Source organism: Gossypium arboreum, chromosome 8, assembly GCF_025698485.1.
Source record: "Gossypium arboreum isolate Shixiya-1 chromosome 8, ASM2569848v2, whole genome shotgun sequence".
Lineage (NCBI taxonomy): Eukaryota > Viridiplantae > Streptophyta > Magnoliopsida > Malvales > Malvaceae > Gossypium > Gossypium arboreum.
Window position 1 is genome coordinate 82801352 of NC_069077.1, and position 15114 is coordinate 82816465.

General features: G+C 35.8%; 1 non-coding gene across 1 annotated transcript; it reads left to right on the forward strand.

The window, feature by feature from the left end:
* Positions 1 to 7488: 7488 nt before the first annotated feature.
* LOC128280057 (small nucleolar RNA R71) lies at positions 7489 to 7595 on the forward strand. Its single transcript, XR_008270238.1, has one exon. It is a non-coding gene; the product is annotated as a small nucleolar RNA R71 (small nucleolar RNA).
* The last annotated feature ends 7519 nt before the right edge of the window (positions 7596 to 15114 follow it).

Below are 15114 nucleotides of genomic sequence, written 5' to 3' on the forward strand. Positions count from 1 at the left end.
TATTAATCTATTTGGGACTGATCGCGTGATTTCGTGATAGGTTTTCAATATTTATAATTAATCATTTTGAAACTAACTATTGTTGCGATGTAGGCAAGTGTACCTATCGAACAGTAGTATAGTTTTAGCAAGACCAGATTGTCGAACCCAAAGGAACTAAAAGTACTAGTAATGACTGTCTTTTTATTATCTAGCTTGAGAATAATGGGGCTTTATTTTAACTAACTAATTATCTAAACTAAGAACTCACAAAAATTAGAATTGGGGAATTGCTTTTGGGAAAATCGATTGATTGAGACAATACCTAAGGAAAAATCCACCTAGACTGTACTTGTTATTCTGGCTCCGAATCGGACGATTTATTTATTTAACTTGTTCCGTAGAGATCCCTAAATTATGTTATTATCCCTATTCAAGACTAATAACGTCTAATCCCTAGATTGAATAATTGAGACATTTCTCTAATTAACACCCTAGGGTTGCATTAACTCGATCTATGGATCCCCTTATTAGGTTTCACCCTAATCCAGCAAAATCTTGTCACCCTATGTCTAGGTGCGCAATCAACTCTGCTTAATTATGACAAATGTACTCTTAGACAGGGTCTATTCCTCCTCTGAATAAGAGTTTATCTTGAGTCAGTATCCTAGGATATCAAAACAAGAATTAAGAACACATAATTAAGAACAAGTTAAATATTTATCATACAATTCAGAAAATAATAGCAAGATTCGTCTTAGGTTTCATTCCCCTTAAGTATTTAGGGAATTTAGTTCATAAATAAATAAGAAAACATCTAAGAATAATAAAGAATACAAAACATAAAGAAAACCCAAAACTCCTGAAGGGGAATTGAGGAGAGATCTTCAGTCTTGTGATGAATCTGGCTTTTGAGATGAATTAATCGGCTTCCTTGGAGTACTTCTTTACTCCCTCTTCTATGTGTCCTCTTTTCTTATCTTCTAAGGTGTATTTATAGGCTTTGGAATGCCTATGAGCCCTCAAAAGTGGCCTTTTCCGAATTGGACTCAACTTGGGCTCGGCAAGGACATGCCCGTGTGATACGCCCGTGTGCGATTACTTCAGGCCATATTCGAGCCTGTTAGAATGGCACGAGCGTGTGTTATACCCGTGTGAGTTGTGTTTTGATTCTGCCAGATTGACATGGTCGTGTGGGCTGCCCGTGTGAGGAAGTCCAGGCCGTGTTGAGTTTGTACTTTGGCCTATTTTCTCCGTTTTGGCCCGTTTCTCGTTCCTTTCGCTCTTCTATGCTCTCCTAAGTATAAAACATGAAATTAAAGCATTAGGAGCATCAATTCACTAATTCTAAGGAAAAATCATCCATAAAATGCGTTCAGCATGGGGTAAAAATATGTATAAATTATGGTTTATCAAATACCCCCACACTTAAGCATTTACTTGTCCTCAAGCAAAATCCTCAACTCATAATAAAAATATATTCTTCTCAACTTATAATTTCTATCGATAATATTTCAAAATAATCTATAGGTAATCATACATTGAGAATTCAACTAAAAGAACATAAAAGTTTCAAACATTCTAAGTTGAGTATTTAATTATGCAAACATAGGTGTCTCCCCTCATCTGAGTAATTACCTTTGATTCAGAATATCATAGAGTTTCACATCCTCACTAAAGATTCACTCAAATTACTCGAGGCGTTTAAGGACAATAAATGAAGCACTCAATAGTCAATAATGAAAAGTCATTACCATAGGCTTGCATGAAAATCAAATCTTCACCACTATAATTTAAGATGATACATCAATCAAAAGGTCTTTAGAGGGTTGTAACGAGGCTTGGTTAGGGGGTGTGGTCACAAGCTAAAAGAAAGGGTTAGAGTTGAGATTGAATTAAAAAATTGCCTAACTAGAAAAAGAGTTAATCTTTACTTGTATACAACAGAGCTTCTTCTCAGAATATGGAATTACTAATCTTTATACATAGTTTTTTTTTTTTAAGAACAGGTTAAATAACATAGACTAACTTATTACAAACAAGACATAGCTAAGCAATTTACTCAACTTAAATCTCAACAAAAATAGTGATCAAATTAATTTAAGGGATTTCAACAATAATGGGTTAAGGGTTAATATTGAGGGTAATATAAGGAATGGCTTGTTAGGCTCAAAGGGGTTTACAAAGGGTTAATCGTGGAGGTAGGCTTTTCATGGCATGAGTAGGTTAATCCTAAGTGCCCCTATCATTTTGACATATCAAATCAAATAGTGTGGTCTTGACATGCATAATTAGGCAAGTTCTAGAATAACATTTCGATACTGACGCACTCAAAGCAATAATAAAAATAAGTATGAAAGAATTAATAGATGCTCAAAAGGCTAAAAAAATCTCACAAAAATTATGGCTTTTTGATGTTTAGACTCATGAATTCCAATTCAAAGTAATACCTAGACTTGGGGAAACAACCTATAATTTTAAATTCTTAAAAATCAACTTGTCATGCTTGATTCTCTAATGTCTTAAAGTTTAAACAATCAATGCATAAATCCCTATGTTTTAATTCAAGATATATCAATCAAAATCATAAATCAATTAAAATTTGTCCTAAATATGATATGAGAGCTTTTCAAGAGAACAAGGTGATCATTCAGGGATTTTTCTGATAATGAAATGAATGCCCCCCACAGTTAAGATGTACATTGCCCTCAATGTACTACGGTAGATATTTAGAATATAAAAATAAGATAGGGAGAGAAGTGAAACTTCCTGTATGATGAATTCCTCGAACTAGAGTTTTGGAGAGTAATTGATGTGAGAGTGGAGGAGGATACTCCGGTGGTGGTAGAGGTTCATTAATCCATAAGTCCTACGCCAAAATAATATTATATCTAGTGGTAGCTATGGTCGTGGTCGATTAGGACATGGCAGTTGTGGAGAACCTTTCCCGATAGAGTTTTTAGTTCCTATGCGATGATGAACTTAAGAGCTCTATTTAACTGTGATAAGATCAGGAACTTTTCAGGGGATATTAGGAAGAATAATTACTCATAAAGAAATAACTGAAATTGATAATAAAATTCTAAAATCTAATAAAAATAAAAAGTAGTTTTAGTAAAAATTAAAAAACATAAAATAATAAATAAATGTTTTTAAACATCTTCATTGCTGGATGGTTCACAAGGTGGGACTGGCGATGAGATGTGGAGGTGCTGACAAATATGCTATAGAGTAGCATCAATGTTGTCAAATCGTTAAAAACACTACTGCTCGAATCGGGTTAGGCACTCAGAGATGTCAGCATATGAAGCCGCCCTATGAACTGGATGAGAGGTTGGTGGTGGCTGAGTCGGTGGGTCCTCGTGCTTCGAAGGGGCATCATTAGGAATGTCCTGTAGGTCTCCTCCTCGGTAGATTAAGAGAGATGATATTGAGGAGGGTAGGTTCCTCGGTGCCTCTCGATCATCCTCATGCTAAGCATGCTCGAGATGCCTTGTGGAGACATCTGGCCAATGAGGGTCAAGGATGATTCTGGGGCCGCGGTCTCGAGGAGCCCGAAGTGTCGAGCCAATCACGTCACATAGAGACCAATGGAGATGACCCCCTTCCTATGCCACTACATCTGGTGCTGAATCGCGAGGGCGAGGAAATAGGCAAGGTCGATGACGTACCCATGCGACATGTACCATAAAAAGTAGGCGTCGTGAGTGTTGACGACGCCAGTTCTCTCTCGCCTTCCTGTAATCGTGTGAGCCAAAATGGCGTGTAAGTACCTCAAGGAAGGTGGGAGAACTGATGCCTTGGAGCGGCTAGGATTGTAGGATGCCACGCCAAGGGCCAAAGTGTGCCAGCACTTCGAGAAGGAGAAGTGTATGTGGCGACTGAGAGTGTCTAAATCATTCTCCTCCTTGAACTCCTCCGTATATAAGCCCAGTGCAGCACCAAACTCTGGGACCCTTAGCTGGCAGATTAATCAGCCTAGGTGAAATTGAATCGTGCTGGGATCATCGTAGTTCGTCATTACGGTCTGAAGATGTAACGTTGAGCATAGTTCCATCGTGAGCTTAAGGTATGCTGGCTCGATGATCCCAAAACATAACTCCCAAGGGTCGGTGGTTAGGAGGGCCCGAATTACATCAGCCAACTAAACTTATTCTACGGTAGCCCAGTCGATACAGCGGCCCACAATTAAAGGTCGGCCCCGAAGTATTTGGAAAAGTTTTTCCTGGGGCCCACGAGGGAACTGTAGGAGAGGGTGACTAATTTCCACGCTTGGACCCGTGGAAGAGGACGCTCCTTTCCTCTTCTTTGAAGCAGGTACGGCGGTTTTCTTTCCTCTTGAAGACGACATTGTATTCCTGCAAGTGGAAACATCAATTCGTCTTTGATGAGTAGACAATTAATAATATATAAAAGAAATGCGACTAAATTCGAAAAGGAAAATGCATAAATATATTCAACCATAACTACTAAATTCAATTAAAACAATAAGTTCAATGACCCATTTCTTTGTGGCATTAGCATCATGATTTAAGTAAAAATGGCAAATAATGGAATGCAAAATACTATATGAATGAAAAGAAATGTCAACACAATATGCATGATTATTTCAACTATCTTAGCCATGAATATTCACTTCTAACTAATTAAATAAAGTGAAGGAATCATGTAATGAGTAAGTTTTAAACATGAGAAAGATGATAACTTGTTTTATAAATGAAATTTATGTGATTATCAATATGGAAATAACATGAAAAATATAGATTACTATGATAAATAGCATTATAAATCAGTGAAATAAAAGGAAAATGAGTAAACAAACGCTAAAGGAAAGAGATTGGGCATCGAGAATGGAGTTAGAGGTGGCACACGGGCGTGCTAGGGAGGCCATGTGGTCTTGCAGCAGCTAGGGTTAGGGTTTTTGAATGGGGAAGAAAGTGAATAGCGCATAGTATTTATAGATTTTAGGCCACACGGCCAGGGAACACGCCCGTGTTCCCCAATTTCTGCCCGTGTGTTTCGCGTTTTTCCTATTTGGGCTTGTTTGAAATTCGTCCCACGCCCGTGTTCCCTGGGCGTGTGGGTGCACACAGCCATGTTGAATGACCGTGTCTAGCTTCGTTCGCTTCTTCCACGCCCGTGTATGCAAGGTCCACACCCGTGTTAATTTGATAGGTTCGACCATGGGTGTTAGACACAGGCGTGTCCCACGCCCGTGCTAGTTTTTCAGTTTCAACCACGGTCCTAAGGCACGGGCGTGTCACACACCCGCGTTGTTTTGGCAGGCTCGGCCACGGCCATGTCGCACAACCGTGACGATTTGTCGCAGCCCGTGTTTGGGGAATATTTTTGCTCTATTTCGACACGGTCCTAAGGACGCCCATGTGCTTGACCGTGTCTCTGTGGTGAACCTATTTTTAAGAGCTCCATTAGTAAGTTAGGTATTATACACTAATATTTAAAGAAGTTAATGCAGTTAGTGCTTGGGTTGCCTCCCGAGGAGTGCTTATTTATAGTCTAAGCTCGACTTACCTTTCCATTGAATGGTCATGGTGGTTCGAGGAGTTTATACTCCTCATTCCTACTATCAATCTCATCAAAATAGGGTTTTAAATGGGTGTTGTTTACCTTAAAAGTGCTAAACTTGGGGTGACTCACCTCGACCGTACCAAATGGAAAAATACTAAGTACTGTGAGAGGGATTTCTTCAACCGTTCTAACAGTGACAATGTGAGGATCTACGGCATCTAATAAGACTTTATTGCCAACCTTAAGTTGATTTGGAAACATATCGAGCTCGTTTTGGCACAGTTTTGGTTTATCGTGTGTTCTTGGTTTATGTGTTCACCATTCATCTAGCTCCTCTATTTGCAGTCTTCGTTCCTCATGAGTAGGTCCTCTACTATTGCTTGAGAATGACTCATGTGCTTCCTTCAGACTCATTTCCTGCAAAGTAGGTTGCACCATATTGTTAGTTTTAGTAGAATGGTTTAAACGATCACCTTCAATTTTTGATGTGTTGCCAGAATTGCAAGGTTGAAGGGTGATTGTTTCGTCTCCTACCTGGAGTGTGAGTTCACCTATGCCAACATCAATGATCATTTTAGTAGTTGCTAAAAAGGCCTTCCTAGAATTAAGGGAGTGTTGCTATCCTCTTCTATGTCTAGAACAATAAAGCCAACAGGAAATATAAATTTATCGATTTTAACTAGCACATCTTCAATAATACCCCTAGGGAATCTTATAGTTTTATCTGCTAATTGAATGCTCATCCTTGTTTGTTTGGGTTTCCCGAGACCTAGTTGCTTAAACATTTTGTAAGGCATGACGTTGATACTAGCCCCTAGATCAGCTAATGCATTATTAACATCTAAACTACCAATTAAGCAAGGAATCGTAAAACTCCCTGAATCTTTTAGTTTGTTGGGTATTTTATTTTAGAGAATAGTCGAGCAAACTGTGTTCAGCTCCACATTCGACGCCTCGTCCAACTTTCTCTTATTCGCTAAAAGCTCCTTTAAAAATTTCATTGCGTTTGGCATCTGTGATAGAGCTTTAATAAATGGTAAGTTAATATGTAACTTTTTTAAGAGTTTAAGGAATTTACCAAATTGTTCATCTAAGCGGTCTTTCCTTGTTGCGTTGCGGTATGGCACACGAGGGACAGTCACTGGATTGTTTTTATTACAATCTACCTCACCTTTACCTTTGGTTACCACTGTTTCTTACCTCGATTCTGGCTCAGGCTCAACGACTCCTTCTTTATTTTGAACATTAATTGCATTGAGTTGTTCCCTTGGGTTAGGTTCAGTATTACTTGGCAGGCTACCTTGTGGTCATTCGGAGATTAGTTTAGAAAGCTGGTCTATCTAAGTTTCGAGCCCTTGGATTGACACTTGTTGATTTTTAAGTGCTGTTTCGGTGTTTTGAAAGCGGGTTTCTGATACCAAGATAAACTTTGTGAGCATCTCTTTAAGGTTCGGCTTCTTTTCCTATTGATAGGGAGGTTGTTGGTAGCCTAAAGGTGGTTGCTGATTTCCTTGGCCTCCCCATGAGAAATTGGGGTGGTTCCTCCAACCTGCATTGTAAGTGTTACTATATGGATTATTTTGGGATCGAGAGTTATTGTTACCCATATATTGGACTTGTTCCTCCTCGATGATAGGGTTGAAGGGTTGATACTCTATGCATGCTCCTCTTCCATTCATCTCGCACCTCATCACTGGATGAACCTGTGAAGAACTAAGAAAACCATCAATTTTCTTATTCAAGAGTTCTACCTGATTAGAGAGCATGGTGACTGAATCGACATTATAAACACCGACTGTTTTCGTTGGCTTTGTCCTCATGACTTGCCACTGATAGTTATTCATTGACATCTCTTCTATGAGCTCATAAGCATCTTCAGGTGTTTTATTATTTATGGTTCCGCCAGTAGCTGCGTCAACCATTTGCCGAGTCAAAGGATTCAGGCCGTTATGGAATGTTTGAACCTGAAGCCAAAGCAGTAACCCATGGTGGGGGCACCTTCTCAAAAGGTCCTTGTATCTCTCCCATGCATCATAGAGTGTTTCTAAATCCATCTGTACAAAAGAAGAGATATCATTACGTAATTTAGCCATTTTAGCCGGGGGAAAATATTTTAGTAAAACTTTTTCAGTCATTTGTTCCAGAGTAGTAATTGACCCTTATGGTAATGAGTTCAACCACTATTTAGCCTTGTTCCTCAATGAAAAAGGAAAAAACCGGAGACGTATGGCATCATCAAAAATTCCATTGATTTTAAATGTATTGCATTGTTCCAAAAAGTTTGCTAAGTGATCGTTGGGATCTTCATCCTGCAAACCATCGAACTGAACAAACTGTTGTATCATTTGAATTGTGTAAGGTTTCAATTCAAAAGTATTTGTAGCTATAGGAGGTCTAAGTATGCTCGATTCAATTCCTATTAAAGAAGGTTTAGCATAATCATACATAGTGCGTGGAGCAGGATTTTGATTAGCCGCAATTCTTGGTTTTTAGCCTTCTCTTTGGTTGGGGGTTGAGTATCATCCTCTTGCTCGTTCTCTGTGTATCTCAAGCTTCACCTTATTTCACTTTGGTTTTTGTGAACTGTGCGATCGATTTCTTCATCAAAAAGTAGTGGCCCTGACGGGTTTCTTCTAATCATAAACTATAAAAACAGAAATAATTGATTTTGGGAAAATCGATTGATTGAGACAATACCTAAGGAAAAATCCACCTAAACTGTACTTGTTATTCTTGCTCCGAATCGGACGATTTATTCATTTAACTTGTTTTGTAGAGATCCCTAAGTTATGTTATTATACCTATTCAAGACTAATAATGTCTAATCCCTGGATTAGATAATTGAGACCTTTCTCTAATTAACACCCTAGGTTTGCATTAACTCGATCTATGGATCCCCTTATTAGGTTTCACCCTAATTCGAAAAAATCTTGTCACCCTATGTCTAGGCGCACAATCAACTCTACTTAATTATGACAATTTTTCTCTTAGACAGGGTCTATTCCTCCTCTGAATAAGAGCTTATCTTGAGTCAGTATCCTGGGATATCAAAACAAGAATTAAGAACAAGTTAAATATTTATCATACAATTCAGAAAATAATAACAAGATTCGTCTTAGGTTTCATTCCCCTTAGATATTTAGGGAATTTAGTTCATAAATAAATAAGAAAACATCTCATAATAATAAATAATACAAAACATAAAGAAAACCCAAAACTCCTGAAGGGGAATTAAGGAGAGATCTTCAGTCTTGATGATGAATCCGGCTTCTAAGCTGAATCAATCGGCTTCCTTGGAGTAATTCCTTACTCCCTCTTCTGTGTGTCCTCTTTTCTTCTCTTCTAGGGTGTATTTATAGTCTTTGGAATGCCTATGAGCCCTCAAAAGTGGCCTTTTCCGAATTGGACTCAACTTGGGCTCGGCAGGGACACGTCCATGTGACACGCCCGTGTGCGATTCCTTCAGGCTGTGTTTAAGCCTGTTAGAATGGCACAGCCGTGTGTTATACCCGTGTGAGCTGTACTTCGATTCTTCCATATTGACACGGCTGTGTGGGCTACCCGTGTGAGGAAGTCCAGGCCATGTTGAGTTTGTACTTTGGCCCATTTTCTCCGTTTTTGGCCCGTTTCTCGTTCCTTTCACTCTCTTATGCTCTCCTAAGTATAAAACATGAAATTAAAGCATTAGGAGCATCAAATTCACTAATTCTAAGGAAAAATCATCCATAAAATGCGTTAAGCATGGGGTAAAAATATGTATAAATTATGGTTTATCAGAGAGAAATTCGTTCTTCCAATATGATCCTATTTTATCCCATGGCAACCATTACATCTTCCTTCATGAAAAGTCAATTGCTATCAAATGGTAACTAAGTCATTTATTAAAAAGACAAATTGACTTGTGACCATGCTTTCTTTTCATCTATCATGCAATGCCAATGAGAGGATATCATGTACTCATTAGTTGGACTATAAATTTTGATAAGTGTCAAAAGCAACATGTTTTAATCCCGTTCTTAATGCATTTTTGGATGACTAACAATACAAAATGGTGAATTTTATGCTCCTAATCCTTTAAATTCATATTTCTATACTTAGGAGAGCATTTGGGAGAAGAACAAGTGAAAACAGAGTGAAAAATGGACAATTAGAGTAGATTTCAGGAGCCACACGGGCTGGGCACATAGTTGTGTGAGCCACATGGGTTGCCACACAGCCATATGCTAGACCGTATGGATTTCGTGATTCGCACTCCAAATATATACCAAATATAAGAAGAGAAATGGGAGCCGTCAGAGAAATTTGAAGAAAACAACTTAGAAACACCATTGAAGCATACTCTGAAGTAGATTTCCTCCAAGATTGAAGATCTCCTATTGTTTTCTTTGAAGTTTATTATGAGTTTCTCTATTTCTTGTGGTTATTCTGTCTTTGAGATGTTTTTACTCGCGATTATTAACTAATTTTCTAAATACCTAAGGTAGATGAACCCTATGATGAATTCTGTCTTTTCATTTCTGTTTTATGAAATAAATACTTGTATCATGTTCTCAGTTATGCGTACTTAATTCTTGATTTAATATTTTTAGATTATTAATTAATGCTTGATGTACTTAATTCATAGGAGGAATAAACCCTATTTAAGAGTAGATCTGGCATAATTGAGTGGAGTTGCATGCAATCCTAGAAATAGGGTGACATAAATCTACCGGATTAGAGTCAAATCTAATAGGGGAATTCATAGATCAAGTTAATGTGATAATAGGGGTTTTAATTAGAAAGGAATTTCAATTAATCAACCTAGAGTCTGTTGCTTTTAGTCTTGAAGAGAGATATTAGCATAATTTAGGGATTTCTACGGATCAAGATATTAAGTGAATAAATTGTTTAATTTAGATTGGTAATGGCAGATGCAGTCTAGGCAGATTCTTTCCTGGGTATTGTATTCTTTCTTGGGTATTGTTTCACTTCTTGGTTATTATTTGATTATTTTTTTGATTTGTTATTTTTTGAGTTCTTAGTTAATTAATTTAGTTAATTTTAGTTTAATTCAATCATTTCAATTTTTTGGTTAAATAATAGAAATACGATAAATACTAGTACTTTTAGTCTTTGTGGGAACGATATCTTTGCTCACTGTAGCTATACTATTAATTGATAGGTGCACTTGTCTTTTTTGAATTTTTAGTTGGTTTCATGGACATCAAGTTCCACTATTGTAAATGATGCTACATGCTGTAGAAGTCGTGTACCCAACACACCAGCTTTCGGTTCCTTATCTATTTAAACTCAGGTTTTTTACTTACATTAAAGTATATAAGTCATGCATATATAATACATCAATAAATGGATATAGGATCTACTCTACTTATGTCCTGTTTGATGTACTGTCAGTCTAGTAAGTCACGTCTATGTCTCTTGCTTCTGGGAGTCATATGCTCCGGTGCCTAAGACAAAGCATTTCCTCAATTAGGTTGATAGATGGCATATTAATCTTTCAGTAAGTTTTCTTAATTTCAATTAGACTAAGGACATGCTTAGGTTCATCTACTAATACAAGTTGTATTTATGTATTACGATTTGACAGCGTAATACCTCTTAGTATTAGTTAAACATTAGATAACCAGTGAACCAATATTTGTTTTGTAACACCCTGATTTTAGGCCTAGTCAGAACAGTGGTTTCGGGACAACAAATCCGACGATGAAATTTTTATTTTTAATTATATTTTTATGGTCTACGATTTCACAGAATAATTTCGTGAAAATTTCGTTCGAAAATTTTGATGTTCGGGAACTTAATTTTGTCAAAAGGACTAAATCGTAAAAAGTGTAAAAGTTGAGTTCTACATACTAGAGGTGTCCAATTGTTATGAAACTTTAAATTGAGGGTCCTTAAATGGTAATTAGACCATTGGTTAATTGTTGGACAAAAATAGACATGAAATGGGTGTAATAAAATATTTTAAGTTAGGGGTATTTTGGTAAACTAATAATTAAAAGAATTAAAAAAGGGAAATAAGCCAAATTAGCTATCATCTTCTTCATTCAACCGTTTCTACTAGCAGCAACGATGGTTAAGGTTTGTTCAAACTCCCAAGCTTGATTGTAAGTGCTCCCTAGCCCCGTTTTTAAAGTTCTTTACATTTTTGAAATCCCGGTAACTTGGTTAAGCTTATTCTAGCAATAATTTAACCTAGGGTTTATATTTGGAAAAATATCCATAGGTGAAATGTGTTTATTTTGAAGTTTTATGATGGAATATGAAGCTTGAAATTATGTTAAACAACTTTTACTAAGCGATTTTACGTGAAAACGAGTAAAACGACATAATCAGTAAAAATACCTCATGTTCATAAGTACATGTTAGAGTGCGAATTTGAGGTTGCTATAGAAGGGAAAAATGATCAGCATTTCATAAAACATAAGGAAATAGGATGAAGTTTAATTTACGAGCCTAGGGGAAAAATGTAATTTTGACAAAGTTTAGGGGCAAAATTGTAATTTTTCCAAAATATGATTTTGGGTTAATTTGAATAATATGAGTCCTAATTAGGCTATATTTGAAATGATAAAGCAAGAAAAAATTGAAATTCGAGCTAAAATCGAAAAATATCAGGTTGTGGACAAAATGGTAAAAATGGTCATTTTCGCATACGAGGTAAGTTCATATGATTTTTAATAATGCAATGTGTAATTTAATGTTATTGCCTTGATATTAAATGAGATGCAAGTTCATGTGTAAATGTAGTAACATAATTGTCATTTTAAGTAATTTAATGTTATTTATATGATATGATGATTATTATCATGAAATATTATGCTTTGTGGATTATTATTTAGTAACATGCAAATTATGTGAGCTACTTAATAAATATGAAATGCTACTAAGTATCGGTTCTGACATTCCGTGGAAGACGGCAAAGATGTGTGATTGAGGAAAATCTCGTTTGAACCTTGGGAATAGATTAGGATACAAGTGACATGTCACTAGGATATTTGAGTTCCGAACTCGTTGAGTTGAGTCCGAGTTCGTGAGATGTAACTAGGCATCTGAACTCATTGAGTTGAGTCCGAGTTTATTTATGGGTGGGTTACATGGTAGCTTGGCTACACATATATTCCGTAGGCTATTGAGTTTGTCTAGCTATGGGCATGGCACTTATGTGCATGCATTCCGTGTATCCGATTATATTCCGAGTGTTCAACGGGTAATTTAGCGAAGTATTCATTGATGATCCCAACGAGCCATTGGTGAGTATGTCTTTGAGTTATGTTACAAGTTGTACAGGTATGTGCACTAAACTTATGTGTGATGCCTTGACATGTGATGATCTATGATGTGTATAGTGTTTGGTGAATATTATGAAAATGACATGATTTGGAATAAGTCCTTTATACTTGATGACATTGAGATTATGGATTTATGCTTATGAAGCATAATAATGTGTTCTTACCATTATGAATGAAATGATATTGTATGGATTTTTGTGAATAATAGTAATGAATGAGTAAATTTAGCCTTGGCAGTTTTGAATTACTGCAGTGGTGCAACTTTGGAAATTCACCATAAATTGTGGAAATTGAATTAGGGGTTGAATAAAAAGGTTAAAGCCCAATGAGTCTAGTTTCACACAGAAGAAACAATATATGCAATCAAATTTTATATTATGAGATATTTAAATTGTTGTGAGATAGAGTTTGAATGAATTCGTAATCCCCTGTTTCGATTTGAGAAAATCATTACAAATTGTATAAAAATAATTATGGGTTGTAATTTATATTATTAAAATCCTTAATGAGTCTATTCTCTAGAAAGATAGATGAGAGAATTATTCGAATTCTGTACTATGAGAAAAATATTTTTTAGTGAAGAGTGGTCAAAACTATTGGACAGCAAAACAGGGAAAACTTTAATGAATAAACTGTACTAATTCGCTAAACCAAAAATTCTGGAAATTTTATGGGAGAAAGGTATATGAGTCTATTTTCAAGGAAAGTTAACGAAACTTAATTTGGAGTCTCGTAGCTCTAGATATAAATGAATTAGTAATTGTAACTTGGTAAAACAGCTTAACCTGAACAAGAGTAAATTGTACAATTATGATGTTTTACCTTAAAAAAAAACACACGTGGGTAATTGCTTATTAACTTCATATGGACTTACTAAGCGTAAAGCTTACCCCTTCTCTCTACTTCTTCAATTTTGGTAGGTCAGCTCGGGAATGGAGATCATCGGAGGCAAAATCACACTATCAAGCTATCATTTTTGGGAGAGAATTAATTTAAATATTAGAAATATCAAGTGAGTGGCATGTATAGGAAGTTGGTTTGTGATATGTATTATTATTATGACTTTGACCATACATATCGGTCTACATTGAATTATTGTATATGATCATGATATGTGGTCCTTATCCATTATGGTTTGTAAGTTTAATTAATCATGCCATGTCCTATGTTTTGATGTGATGATATAGTTAGCTTTGTTTGTTATTGCATGATTGTGGGTGTGTAAATGCTCATTTATGCCACGTTATATGTCTTTAAATATGAGTCTATGCATGTGTTCGAAAAAGTTTTGAATTAAATGAAATTTTATGACCCAGTTTTCGCCTATGTATATGGTTAAGTCTGGTAATGCCTCGTACCCTATTCCGGCCTTGGATACGAGTAAAGGGTGTTACATGTTTTCATTCGTCTTTGCGTGCAAAAATGTTGAAGACAATATATAAAGGGTATTAGTATAATTAATTGATTTTTATTAAACCAAATTGTTCAAAAATACAAGTATATAAAACGAATATGCTACATATAAGGCACCAGATCCAACATACGGGGACTTGGCTAGAGCAATGATCCGATATCTTTCTTATAGTACAACCAGTGATTTTAGTCTTAACATTAGTCTAACTCTCACCAATTTAGTGACCTCACTGTTGTACAAAGGCTAGATCACTCTCCCACTAAGCTTTCTCCTCGAAAGATTAGTTTTGTAACTCAAGAGACTTTCTTGATTGCTTACGAAATTAAGGAACACATATTTTTTCCTAACTTAAACAAATTTGTGCTCTCTCAAATTCTAGGTCTCTCAGCTACAAATAACTTAATCACCTTTTTTTTAATATATAAAGTAAAGTTAAAAATCAGCATAGGATAATAATTTCATAAGAGTCTTGATGTAATCCAAAGTCATCAACTATAGGAAGTGACTTTATTTGTTCCTCAAGTAACCAAACTTAATCCGCAAGAAATCAATCTTCAAGTATTTAATTTTAATTCAATTAGTTTTCATGTTTTGGGATCTAACTCGTCGAAATATCTTCAAAACAGATAACCCAATACTTTTTGTTCTATAATTTGTCAAATTTAAGAATAGGCACGTTTGGTAAAATAGTGTCTGAAGTTGTGGCCACTGGTTCAACCACAAAAACTATCATAAAATTAATCTTGGCTTCAAATGTGTCAAAAAAAAGGAGATTAAGTTTACGTTTTATAAATAAATTTTTTATTGATTTTCAAGACTATATTAATTTATTACTTTTAAGTATTAAATTATTATATTAATTTATATTTTAGTTTTCTTCTAAATATTTCAAAATTAAAA